Source organism: Carcharodon carcharias, chromosome 6, assembly GCF_017639515.1.
Source record: "Carcharodon carcharias isolate sCarCar2 chromosome 6, sCarCar2.pri, whole genome shotgun sequence".
Lineage (NCBI taxonomy): Eukaryota > Metazoa > Chordata > Chondrichthyes > Lamniformes > Lamnidae > Carcharodon > Carcharodon carcharias.
The window spans coordinates 14550115-14564387 of NC_054472.1; positions in this window are offsets into that span (position 1 = coordinate 14550115).

Below are 14273 nucleotides of genomic sequence, written 5' to 3' on the forward strand. Positions count from 1 at the left end.
TAAATAATAAATCTGTATTTGCTGTGTCGTATTGATTGTGATTTCAAAAAATCCCCAAATATTTCCTATGAAGGAGGAACTGACTCAATTGTGCCTGTCATCTTTTTTTGATCCTCAAATTCCTAATATTTTCATTGGCATTAACTAGCAGTAACAGAGCTAATTATGAGGGGTTATTAATTCTCCTCCCTCCACACCCACCGCACCAATAGCACCCCCCCACCCCACCCCCCCCCCACCCTGCCCCCAACCCCCAACCCTCCACCCCTTTTTAATTTGCATGGGAAGTAAAATGCTCTAACTATACAGGGAACTGTACATAATGTTTGTTTTCATTCCACAGGGACCAGAATCCACCTGATGGACTGTGGCACTTGTAAAGTGATTTTCTCCCCACTAATTTGTTGGCATTTGACATTCCCATCTGACATTCCTTAGATCTTAGGGAGGTAAGAACCAAACCATGTAAGAACATGAAAAATGACACTTTAAATTAGGAAATTATGAACTTTCTGTGAACTTAGCAGATGCGCATCCTCTTTCATGTCATACTCAATTTCCTTAAATGTGTTTGACTAAATTGAGTAGGTTACTGGACTGTTCATTACCTTGTAAACCACTGTAAAACTCTAACTTTACTGAAAGCAATTTTTTTTTAGGCATACCTTCACATGCACTTTTTTCCTTTTGGGGAATTAGTGGAAAGATTCCCGGGCTGCTTGTCAGTTGTTGAACCACATCATGGACACTCCTTCGATGGCCAACAAGGCCTGGCGTGGGAAATGAACCGACAGCGTCTGGCCCAGAGGTAGAGACACAACCACCGCGGCACAAAACCTTGAACTGAAAACAGTAGTGTTTATATTTTAAATATTTCACAGGCAGATATGGTTGAAGCAAATATTAAGGCAGATCAGAAATAATGCAGAATCCAATATAGCAGGCAATAATAAATTCCAAGATACTTATTACTTGGTAGTACAGAACTTGAATATTGCTGAAAAAAGACACATGCTGTTGAATGTTTTTGTCTTGCATTCATCCGGACAGATGCAAGAATGCCAAATTTCAAAGGGAGCAATAATTTATATGCCATGGGAAAATGGTGCTGATTGGTTACCAAGTTAATACTGATAGGTCAGGATGCTGCCATGGAGATTGCACCAAGTAATTCACTTCCGCTTGCTTGAAGCTATTTATATTCATACGCATGGGACCTGTCCTCTGCAGGCAAGAGGAACATGTCCAGACATTGCGTCTTTTTCGAATTAAAAAAAAGCGTGGGGTCAGTAGTTCCTTGCTGCGCTCAGCAAAGTGTTTCTCTTTTCAGCAATACTCGAATATTTATTCATGTATGTTTGTGAAGATGGTTGCTGAGTAACTGCATCTTTTCAGAAGAAAGAGCATTGACCTGAAATGTTAATTTTGTTTCTCTCTCCACAGATGCTGCTTAACCTACTGAGCACTTTCCAGCATTTTCTGATTTAATTTTAGAGTCTTTTAATTAAAGGCTGAAATTACTGACTTGAAAGACACTGGGTGGAATTTTGTCAGCCACACAAAGACGGCTTTGGGGCGATGTGGTGCGGAGGTGGGGTATTTTAGAAAGGTTAATTGAATGGGGATCCTCGATGCAGCCCATTAAGTCCCATCCAATTAGGGACAATGGGCAGGCTCTCCAGGTAGTAGGGCCAATCGAAGTGCACAAGGCTGTGGGTGCCCGTTAGCCTCACTGGGAGATCGTGAGGGCGCCTCAAGACAGAGGAGCCCTCTAAAGACTTTCAAATGCTTAAAAATAAAATACGGTTACAGCTGCCAGGACAACATTGTGGAAGGGAAAGCTCCTCCACAGGAACCTTTGATCCCTGTGACTCTGTTGGGAGGGGTGGGGTGGGATAAGAAATTAAAGGAGGTCTCGCTCGACTCCCACCATGCTGCTGGGAGTCCACCTCCAGCCATCTTCCTGGCTTTGCCTGAGTGGGGGGCCATCTGCTGTTGGGAAGATCCCAGTGGCATCACCAATCTGCCCCTAAGTGACTACCCACTGCTGCTGGGCAGGTAGTTGGTGCCCCATGACTTCGCCTCAGGCAAGATCACTCAAAGGCCAAATTGTGTTGGATTGGGTCATCTAACCCCCCACCACCCTCCACCTTCCCACCTCCAAAGCTGCCTCTATGTGGCTGATAAGATTCCGCCCACTGTCCCTGAGCACTACAGTCCAGGAAAATTCCCTGGTTCAGTCCCTGGTCTGTGCTGACCTTAGTCGGAGTTCCAGCAACCTTGCTAGAGTTTGTTTTAGCTGCCCTGAGTTTAGGGAAGGAAAATGGTGGAGAGAATAAGATCCTGACTATTATAAGCCAATCATCGCTGGACGTCAGGTGAGATTGTGGCCACGACCACCATAAATGGCAGCACTCAATGTCAAGATTCAAGATTTCTCATCAATGATGACCACTTGTGGGATTGCATTTGAGGACAATCATGCCATTGTAAGGTATTTAACACTTTCAATGAATGGTTGGATGGCAGAAAATTGGTGAGGTATACACGAGAAAGGAAATGCTTTGCCCCTGAGCAGAGCTTTAGTTGGGGGAGGTGGGTGTGGAGAAAGGGGGGGCATTGGTGGAGAAAGTGGAGGCCAGAATGGTGCATTCATGAGCAAGTTCCTGGTCCCACATGCTTTTTTTTATTCGTTCATGGGATGTGGCACCACTGGCTAGGCCACCATTTATTGCCCATACCTGACTGCCCTCATTGCAGTGGGTCTGGAGTCACATGTAAGCCAGACAATTTCCTTCCCTAATAGGGGCATTAATGAGCCAAATGGGTTTTTACAACAATTGGCAATGGTTTCATGGTCACCTTCAGATTTTTAATTCCAGATTTTTATTGAGTTTAAATTTCAACATCTGTCATGCTGGGATTTGAACTCTGGTCCCTAGAGCATTACTCTGGGCCTCTGAAATACTAGCCCAGTGACAAAAACACTGCACCAACACCACCACCACCTCCCCTGCGGTTGCCAACTCTGGTCAGGTGTATTCCTGGAGATTTTGTCAAATGCCTCGAAACAAACCACATCCACCACCCCCCCCCCCACCCCCCCCCAAACTCTTGCCATTGTTCCATTCACCAGACACACTGCCTTCTCACGTCAGTCGGAAAGGGGACAGGCTCTCAATTAACCAATAGCTGATTCTTGATTGTTGGTGAACTGCCTGTTTTTCCCATATCCTTCCACCTATTATTCAAAGTTTAAGCTTTATTCCCTGGAGACTCCAGAATAATACTGCAAGGTGGGTAAACCTATACCTGGCCAAGAACCATCAAAGAAATACAGCGGGAGGAAGTTGAAAAACTCAGGCCTAATTAATTTAATTCACAACTTTATACGAGTTAGGTCACAGGCCAAAATTGATAATCCAGAAAATCTGTTTCCTCTTTGATGGTATAAATCAAACAAGAACTAATAATTAAATAGGTGAATATTGTTCTTGTCTTCTTTACTTGAATTTAACTTGAGTGTGTTAACTACATCACCTGTCATGGCCCCTGTAGAGACTGATAACATTTAAAAAGAAATTTGACCTCCTAGTTGCTAGCTGAAAAGATGACACTTCAAGGCTTCATGTTTTAAAACTTTTACTTTAACAAATGACTGAAAAAACACCATTGAACCTAACACCATTTTTGTAGACAACTTATAATTCAAATTACAGAGAAAGAAAACGTTCCCCTTTTATACCTATCATACACTGCACTCTCCCCAGAATTATAGTCCTTATTGCAAACAGTCCACAGCAGCTCTCAGTTTCCAATGGGCTTGAATGATTGCCTCTGGGCTTTTCTAGTTTTTGGGGAGTATCCCAAATCCACCACCAGCAGTAAAGCCTGTTCTGATGATTCTTCTTCCCCTTGCACACCAGGACAAATCTGCTAGGATCATGAGAAGGCTCCAGGATGCATCTCTTTGACTAGAGACTGAGTCTCTCCCGCATTTGGCTGTGGGAGTTCGCAAAGCCAAAACAGCCTCTTCTCTCTGCTGACGACACAAGGCTGCAGTCTGTTTGTGATATTCATTGATTTATAGGGAAGCCTGTAACCTGATCTCAGAAATGGTTCCTCTGCTTCTTCCCCATGGCAACATGAAATACATTAACCTTATGTCCAGGTGGGAATGCTGATTACCTATTCTTGACCCCAACTCCCTTTCACCTTAAAGGTAAATGGACAGTTTATAACATAACTGTTTATAATCTGATACCTTCAATACCTTTCTGGGATCTCTCAGGAGACTGAGAGCGGAACTTTCCATGCCCACTGGCATCGGGCATGTTTGGTGGTGTGAGCAGACAATATGATGAGAAGGCCAAAAATCAGTTGCATGATGTCATGAAACAAGTTTGCAATCATCTGCTCCACCTGTCAATGGTGGGCCACGTTTCGCACCACCAGACATTGGGAATCTCATTGTAATACATCTGCATATCATTATAAGGCCAGCTTGCCAGAATCATCCCCTCATTCTGGATCATCCAAGCACATCGATGTGATTGAAAACTGACGTGTTTCACAACAGCATATTTGAGGTGGGCTGCACCTTGAGGGGAACTTGGAGGTGAGTGCACAGTAAGGTTGCACAGCGCTCACCAGGGTCGCCATTGGACTTTAGGGTTGAAGTGACTTGGTGGGGGTTGGGGTGGGGGGGGGTGGGGGTGGAGTTGGGGGTGGGGGGAGGTGGGTGGCAAGGGCTACACTGTGGTCAAGGCGCATTTGGGGGGGATCAAAGGCTGCACTGCGGGTCGAGGCGACTTGGTGGGGGTCAAGGGCTGCCCTGCGGTTGATGGTAGAGCACAAGTATGCACAGGGTGGCGGGGAGGGAAGCAGGCACGCATTAGGGAAACCTTGTATAAAATGACCAGTTCAGGCACAGCCACATTGATATGATTGGAGTTGGCCTTTAGCTTATCTTCCCACTTGATAAACGCAGAGGCATGAAAGTGACACCAAATGCTCTTGAACTTTTCACCCATTGGGCACAAACTGCAAACTAATGAGCATTTTAGTGGACTGCAGAACGATGGGACAACTGGGCACATTGTACAATCTCCTTGCAAAAACTTTTTTAGTTATTCATTCATGGGATGTGGGCTTCTCTGGCTGGGCCAGCATTTGTTGCCCATCCCTAGTTGCCCTTGAGAAGGTGGTGGTGAACTGCCTTCTTGAACCGCTGCAGTCCATGTGGTGTAGGTAAACCCACAGTGCTGTTAGGGAGGGAGTTCCAGGATTTTGACCTAGCTGGACATGGAGCAGTCACTGGTGGAGGAGCTCACAGCCTTTGCAATGTCATCATTCAAGTTTGGACTAATCTCCCCAATGGTCAAGTTAACAGCACAGTCTTGCAGTACGGATTAGGAGAATATCTGTGCCTGAGCTGAGAGCACAGCATGCAGTCCAATGGGCAAAGCTGCTGCCAATCAGTCAGGGAGAGTGGGGCAGAGGTGGGTGGGGTTTCAGGCAGCCATGCAGCACCCAAAACTTTGGCCTTCCAAGTGGTGGTCAGCACTCATCAGCATGCGTTAAGGGGCCTTCAGACTTAACCAGGAGAGGTTATTTGTACACACATGCTAACCCACGCATCTCTCTCTTTCATCCTGCAAGAGGAGTACATCAGGAGCATGGAGCCTGGTGACCTACCTGTATGCCTCGTGGCATACATAGAGCGGAGACAGAAGACGAGAGCGACGGAGGTGCCTGACTGGGTAGAGGGAAGAGCAGCACCCTCAGGAAGAAGGGGGGACTGGGGCTCCCACACACACCCATGAAGAGCCACAGCGAGCAGTCACCGGTCAGCGCCTAGCTAGACACATGGTCTATAGACGCTGCCTTTCATTTCCTCAGATTACCGAGAATTAGTATCACTGAAGACTGCGCATGTCTAGGGAACTGGTTGGTCACATCTGCCAGTGTTGCAGAATTTGGCACCATAGGGACATGGAGGGCATCCACTGCCAGTGGCTGTGAAAGTGACTGCGGCACTTAATTCTAATGCCAGTGGCCCCTTTCAGGGCACAACAGGTAACCTCTGTGGGATATCACAAGCCTCCAACCAAAAATGCATCCACGAGGTCACGAATGCCATCTTTGCGAAGGCACACAACTTTGTGCATTTTGCCTGGGGCCAGGAAAGTCAGGGTGCAAGAGCGTTGGGATTTGACCAGATCTTGGGTTTCCCACAGGTTCAGGGTGCCATCTACTGCACTCACATGGTGCTCAGATCTCCGCGGCCACAATGGCTAGCTGTGTCACCGCAAGGGCTTTCACTCGCTGAATGTGCAGCTGGTGTGCGACCACCACAAATGCATCCTGCAGATCTGCGCACGGTTCCCAGGGAGTGTCCATGACTCCGACATTCTCAGTAGATCCCAGATCCCTGCCATCTTCCAGGGTCCACAGAAGCTGCAGGGTTGGCTTCTCGGGGACAAAGGCTACCCGCAGAGGACGTGACCGATGACACCCCTGTGACAGCCTCAGACTGCAGCATGGCGAAGTTACAATGAGGCTCATGCTGCAACTCTCACCTTGGTGGAGGAGACCATCAGGATGCTGAAAATGAGGTTCTGGTGCCTGGACCGGTCTGGTGGAGCCCTACAATACAGTCCACAGAGGGTGTCATGCATCATTGTTGCCTGCTGCACCCTTTACAACCTGGCACTGCAATGGTGAGAAGAGTTGGCTGGGAGGAGATGGAGGAGTTGGACATCTCCCCCAATGAGGAGGACATTGACGGGAATGAGGGTGAGGAGGTCCTCGAAGGTGATGATGATGGGGATGAGGCCGTCGCACTGGCCAGATGAGGCAGGCGTGCTCGGGAGGCCCTCATAACTGTTAGATTTGTGGAGGATGATGATGACATGCATTGAGGAGACACAGAATCACACAGTGCAGAAGAGGCCCTTCGGCCCATCGAGTCTGCACCGACACGTGAGAAACACCTGACCTACCTACCTAATCCCATTTACCAGCACTTGGCCCATAGCCTTGAATGTTATGACGCGCCAAGTGCTCATCCAGGTACTTTTTAAAGGAGGCAACCCACCTCCACCACCCTCCCCGGCAGCACATTCCAGACTGTCATCACCTTCTGGGTAAAAAGGTTTTCCTCACATCCCCCCTAAACCTCCTGCTCCTCACTTTGAACTTATGTCCCCTTGTGACTGACCCTTCAACTAAGGGGAACAGCTGCTCCCTATCCACCCTGTCCATGCCCCTCATAATCCTGTACACCTCGATCAGGTCGCCCCTCAGTCTTCTCTGCTCCAATGAAAACAACCCAAATCTATCCAACTTAAATGTTTAATCCCAGGCAACATCCTGGTGAATCTCCTCTGCAGCCCCTCCAGTGCAATCACATCCTTCCTATAATGTGGCGACCAGAACTGCACACACTACTCCAGCTGTGGCCTCACCAAGGTTCTATACAACTCCAACATGATCTCCCTACTTTTGTAATCTATGCCTCGATTGATAAAGGCAAGTCCCATATGCCTTTTTCACCACCTCACTAACATGCCCCTCCGCCTTCAGAGATCTATGGACACACACACCAAGGTCCCTTTGTTCCTCAGAACTTCCTAGTGCCATGCCATTCATTGAATACTTCCTTGTCAAATTACTCCTTCCAAAGTGTATCACCTCACACTTTTCAGGGTTAAATTCCATCTGCCACTTATCTGCCCATTTGACCATCTCGTCTATATCTTCCTGTAGCCCAAGACACTCAACCTCACTGTTAACTACCCGGCCAATCTTTTGTCATCCGCAAACTTACTAATCCTACCCCCCACATAGTAATCCATGTCATTTATATAAATGACAAATAATAGGGGACCGAGCACCAATCCCTGTGGTACGCCACTGGACACTGGCTTCCAGTCACTAAAGCATCCTTCTGTCATCACCCTCTGCCCCCTACAACTAAGCCAATTTCGAATCCACCTTATCAAATTACCCTGTATCCCATGTGCCTTTGCACCATGGATTGCAATTGTGAACATTGTGTCTGTGAACATTTGAATCAAGTCTGGCAGGTGGCAGCACACATACCCTCTGTGTCATGGAGACGCAACAGAAGCCCTAATAATTACTCGATTCCAGAAAGATGATGATGACATGTAGTGAGGGCACTCCATAGACTTCACATAGTCTCTGTGAGTGTCTGACTCCTGCCTGGCCGAGGGCAGCTCACTTCCACTTTGTGATTAGGGTCATGTCATGGAAACACAGCCATGAAACTTTAAATGCACCTGATCCTTTGTCAGCCTTCAGCGCCTGACCCCTTCAGGAGCACAGATGCTGAAGAGATGGGGGCCAGCCCCACCTTATAGATGCTGAGAGTACACAGAGATAATGATGGAACTCTGTGATGCCTGCCCACGACATTCTGGCAGCAATAACAAGCGCCATAAAGGTGCAGGCATTGGTAATGCGTCCAGGGAGTGTGAGGCTGGACCATCACTTTGGTCTGAAAGCTGCACAGAGCACAGGGAAGGGGGCCTGGACTAATACACCTGCCTTTATCTTGTTCAGGAACCAAGGTTTCCCATCTGAGTGACATGAACACTGCTCATCAGAACAAGGAGCCATAGGCAGGGAGACATTCTTGGGAGTTTATTTACAATAGTGAACATTATGTACAAGGGATTAACACCTATGCCAGGCTATGCAACTACACCTTCTTAACCTTCCTAACCTTACCACTACATCTTGGTGCTCCCCCAACTTCTATAGCGGAGGTGGGAGCAGCCTGCTGATTGCAACGCCCTCTCTGTGATGACCTTGGAAGTTGTCCTTTGGAGGGCCGAGACCTGGAGGGCACCAGCCTGCTTTTGGGGACCTGCTGTGGGCAGCGGCACCCTCCTCGAACTGTGGAGCTGGAGCTGCTGAGATCACAAGAAGAGGAGACTCGGATGGGCTGAACACTCCCAGAGTCACCTGGGTGGATGGCCCTGGCTGTTGAACTGATGGTCCTCCTGCCTATGGGCGCCCGACAGCCTCAGGCTGACTCCTTGAGGAGAAGGGGAAGCAGGAGTGAGATCGAACTGCTCTGCACCTCTCTCTCAGCCAACTATGGCATCAGCGATGGAGTTCAGCCTGTGCAGCAGTGCAGGACCGATGTCCTGGACCAAGGTCTACATGGCAGCTGCCATCCTACCAGTGTTGACCTCGGTGCATTGGCATGCCGGTGCCATCACCTCATACTGAAGGCTGATGGACTCCTCCTTCGTCCCTTGCAACCTGAAGAGTGCAGTGGACATCCCTTCCTTCCCCGAGCTTGCCTTTGCAGCTCCAGCAACTGAGGTATGACCGCATCCAGAGGCTCCTCATCTGACTCGCACTCAGCAGATTTCTGGTCCCTGCCATCACCTGCGATGGATCAGACAGAGCAATGTGCTCACCAGATTGTGATCCCGAGGCTACTCTAAAGCTAGCCCCCACTGTGGTTTGTGTCTCTGCACTGGAGTGGGTGAGCGCTGTGATAGATCTTCAATGAAGGTGCTTTCAGGTTCCTCTTCAGAAGTTTCTTCTGGGCTTGTTTGGAGGCCCTGGGTCATGGATTCCCTCGGCTGTTTCCCAGATGTGCCTGTGAAAGTAAGGAGAGATAATTAGTGCAAGGCAGGGGACTGCAGAACAGGGGAACTCACTCACAGCATGGTTGTCTGATGGATTTCGCACTGCTGGATCCTCACTTGGCAGAGCACCACTGACCTCACCGTCAGCGCAGGAACATTCCAGATCCTCACCAGCCAGCTGGATGTCTCTACTTTCAAAGTCCATGAGGACCTTGATTTCAGGCATTCCTCCACCAGTCTGTAACCTCTCATTTTTGCTGTGTGCCAGCTTGTCCTGCATGAAGACAGATGGAGAAAGTGTAAGCAGGATTCCTGCCAGGTCAGATGAGAGGGATGCCTGGCATGTATGGGCAACGAGTTGATGGGATGAGGACATGATCCGCAGGGCAAATGAAGGTGTGCGGTAGAGAGTGATAGGTGATGTCCCTTGAACTGGCAGTGAGTGAGATCCCTGTGGATGTGTGATGGGTTTGTGAGTGAGTAAGTCGAGAGTTTTGAGAAGAGTGACTTTCCCTGGTGGAACAGAAGAGATCATTCATCCTCTTGTGGCACTGGGTGGCTGTCCTGTTTTGTAGAGTGTTGGCACTGACCACCACTGCCACCCACCTCCCAAGCCAGATTGGTAATGCTGCTGGCCCTCCTGGGGGTAGAGGACATCATAATGGGTCTCCATGGCGTCCAAAAGGTGCTCGAGGTGTGGTGGGTGAACGAGAGCCCGTCCTCCAATGAAACCGCATGTTTCCTGGGGATGCATGATTAATGAGGTGGGATTGGGACAATATGGCGTGAAAACCCGCCATTGCGGCCAGCAGAAAAACATTTTTCTCACCTGCTACCGTACTTAGTGCAAATCTGGGACAATTCTGCCCTCAGAGTCTACCCATTGTGAACTCAGAGGCTGGTGCGATTGTCTCCAAGCGTAAATATCTTGCACCTTCTTAACAGTAAAACAATCTAAGCCTTTCTGCAATCTCTAACATCCAAGCCACCAGTCTTACTGTCAAATAGACTTCAGAACATGCCACATGACCCCTTCATTTACTTTAAATTTAAAGGTACATTCCCAAAAGATAACAATCTTATAAACCTCACAATTGTAACGATACCATTTTATGATACTATTGTTTAATCCTGACAATTTTCTCCCACCTTCTCCTCTCCTGATTCCATTTTAGAGTAGGTTCCAAGACTACTGGATGAACTCCATTGCTTTCACTAAGTGTAAATCTTGACAGTGAGTTCAACTGTTTGACAACAGGAGGTCTCACATCCAAACCTGATTTAGTTCACACCTAACAACTGTAAGTTTACTTCAAGGAGAGGTGCTCGGGATCAACAGCAGAACCCTGGCCAATTATCTTTTCCCTCAAACAGCGGTGCTGATACCCATTATAAGGTAGCAAACAGAGCAGCTAAAGTGGCTTTTGTTGAGTAATTATATAAAAGCTCAATTACACATTAACAGAGGAATCCAACAGACAAAAGGGACTGTGTGAAACAGAGCTCCTTAGGTTACTCAAACCTGAATAATTATTTGTTCACTTAATATCATGTAAAATAATTTTTCAAAATAAACCCCACGACACTGTTCAAGGGTTTTTAAAATGATAAATATTTAACTTACCCAAGTGACTTTAAATATGAAAATTATATTTAGGTTAATTTCCTTTCTCTTCTATTTTTGAAATTTGCTTTCTTCTTTGGGGAGTTTTGTGCTGTTTCTGGAAGGGAACAAACTTGATAGGAACTTGAATATTATGGGACAGGTTTCTCTGTTCCACAGATGTCCTGAGCACAGTGAATGGGGGAATATCAGACAGTCGGATGGATCCCTGTTACATGGTAGGACAGAGTCTATGGGAAGAAATAAATGGGGCATTTAAGAAAGCTACTGCAATAATCACTGGTGACTTTAATCTACATGCAGATTGGGGGAACCAGATTGGTAAAAATAACCTGGGAAATGAGTTCATAGAGTGCATTCAGGACAATTTCTTAGAGCAATACATTCCAGAACCAACCAGAGGCAGGCTATGCTGAACCTGATTTTGAGCAATGAGTCAGGATTAATCAATCGCCTTGCGATAAAGGACCCTCTATGTGACAGCAAACATAACGTGATAGAATTTCATGTTCAGTCTGAAGCGGAGAAGTGTGGATCTAAGACTAGTGTTTTAAACCTGAATAAAGCTAATTATAAGGGTATAAAGGCAGATCTAGCTAAAGTGAATAGAGAAACTAGGTTAAAAGGTAGGACAAAAGAGATGCAGTGACAGACTTTTAAGGAGATACTTAATAACTCTCAGCAAAGATTTATCCCAGTGAGAAAGAATGACTCTTTCAGAAAGATACATGGTTTAATAAGGAAGTTAAGGATAGCATCAAATTGAAAGAAACACTATACAAAACTACAAAGATTAGTGGTTGGTCAGAAGATTGTTCAGATTTTAAGAACCAGCAAAGAATGACAAAAAAAGGGAGAAATTAGAATATGAGAGAAAGCTAGCTGGTAACATAAAAGCAAATAATAAGAGTTTTTACAAGTATTTAAATAGGAAAAGAGTAAATAAAGCTAGTGTTGGTCATCTAGAGAGTGAGTCTGGGGCATTGATAATGACAAACAAAGAAATGGCACAGCCATTGATCAGGCTTCTTATGTCTATCTTCACTGTAGAAGACTTTAAAAACTCCCAAAGACACTTGAAAATCAAGAGGTGAATGGGAAGGAGGAACTTTAAACAATCACTATCACTAGGGAAAAGGTGCTAGGAAAACTATTAGACCTAAAGGCTGACAAGTCCCCTGGACCAGATGGCCTGCATCTAGGGTGTAAAAGAAGTGGCTGCAGAGATAGTAGAGGAATTGATCATAATCTTCCAAAATTTCTTAGATTCTAGAAGGGTCCCAGCAAAATGGAAAATAGGAAATGTAACACCTTTCTTCAAGAAAGGAGGGAGACAGAAAGCAGAAACTAAGGGCCAATTAGCCTAAGATCTGTCATAGGCAAATTTCTGGAATCCATTATTAAAGGAGTTTTGGAAGATACTATGGGAATTGAGACCACAATAAGATCAGTCATCGTCTTATTGATTGGTGGAGCAGCCTCCTCCTGCTTCCTATGTAAACGACATCTCCAAATTTTCCATCGGAAATGCATGGAAAATCCTTCATGGGATGCATTACCCTCCCTGTTCAATTTTCCTGTGTTCACGCTGTTCAGTGATCCAATATCCTCAGGTACAGGAAAGCTGGGAAATATCTTCCTACATTTCTAGTTTGTTTATTCAACAGTGTCAGCATTGAGCATTCCATTGTCAGGTGGAGCACAGGTTACCTGCAACTTAGAGCTTCTCCAGACTGTGTGTTAAGAAAAATATGAAGCAGAACAAGTCGTTCAGAGCACCAAGCCTCATCCTTCCATAGCCAGTATGGTATTTGTGCTATTATGGACTCTATCCAAGGTTTTGATCTCTTAGGGTGTAAATGAACATAGGTAAAGCTTTCAAGAAGTTAAAAGTTTGTCAAATTTCTTCTTACAAAGTAAAATACTGAAATTCCAGAACTATCTATCTAGCATTACAATCTACATTGTTCAACCATGAGTAGTTGCATTCCATGGATGACATTGGCCTTTTTCCAGCAACACCGGAACCACCGTGTTCTGTTGAATATTTTGTCCTTTATGTTTACCCCTATAGTCTTCAACCCTGTTCTTCACTAGATACTTATCCGGCTTCTTTTAAAGGGGTCAACTGCTTTTAACATAAAAACAGCTCCATGTACCAATGGAAACATTTATGTCCAGGATTGTGAATAGGATTTAAAAGTAGCATTGCTGAAAACGTGACATTTTAATTTGTCACACTAGCTAGCCTCGTGTTCTCTCTGAGATTGCCTAATTAGTGTCATGGTTTGTGTCAGGGATCTCTGGGAACTGAGCTTAACACTGGTCAGACTTAGTTCCCTTACACTATTAACAGAGAGATAGATTCATCTCATGTCTGGGCTTGATCCAGAACTAGCTCTGAGAAGTGCGAGGGCACAATTCGGGACCACTGAACCACTCAACCCTCTTGAACTTTTGGGGATGTAAATCTGTGGGATTGATACCCTTCCATCAATGCCAGGGTTTAATTTACTGTGAAGCACTTTTGGACTTCCTGGCCTGAATTTTTAGCTCGGTGGGTGGGTGCCATTGGCGGGCTCGGGGTCGGCTGGGAAACCGGCCCAGATTACCGGCCAGCCAGCGGGAGGCACACGCTGAAAAGCTCAGTGCTGTTGGGGTGGGAGCCGGAGGAGGGTGGGCAATGATGTCAATGCGGGAGCGGGCAAGCACTAAGAGAAAGCTCCCTGAAGGCAGAGAGCTCCCTCAGGGAGCTGCAGACCTGAAAATGTCCCAATAAAGTTTTATAAAGCAGAAAAAAAAAATGTCTGAGCATCACGGCCAGGCACCTGAAAATAAAGATGATAAAAATGCTGTCTACAGGCTTTTATTTTTATTTTATTTCATAACGGAAACCTCATCCCGCCTCTGGATGAGGTTTCATGAAAAATATAAAGGCTGCCTGGCCGATTTGCCCGTCTGCCACCCGTAAGGTTATATGGGCGCCGAAAAATAGCAGACACTTGGGCCATTAATGG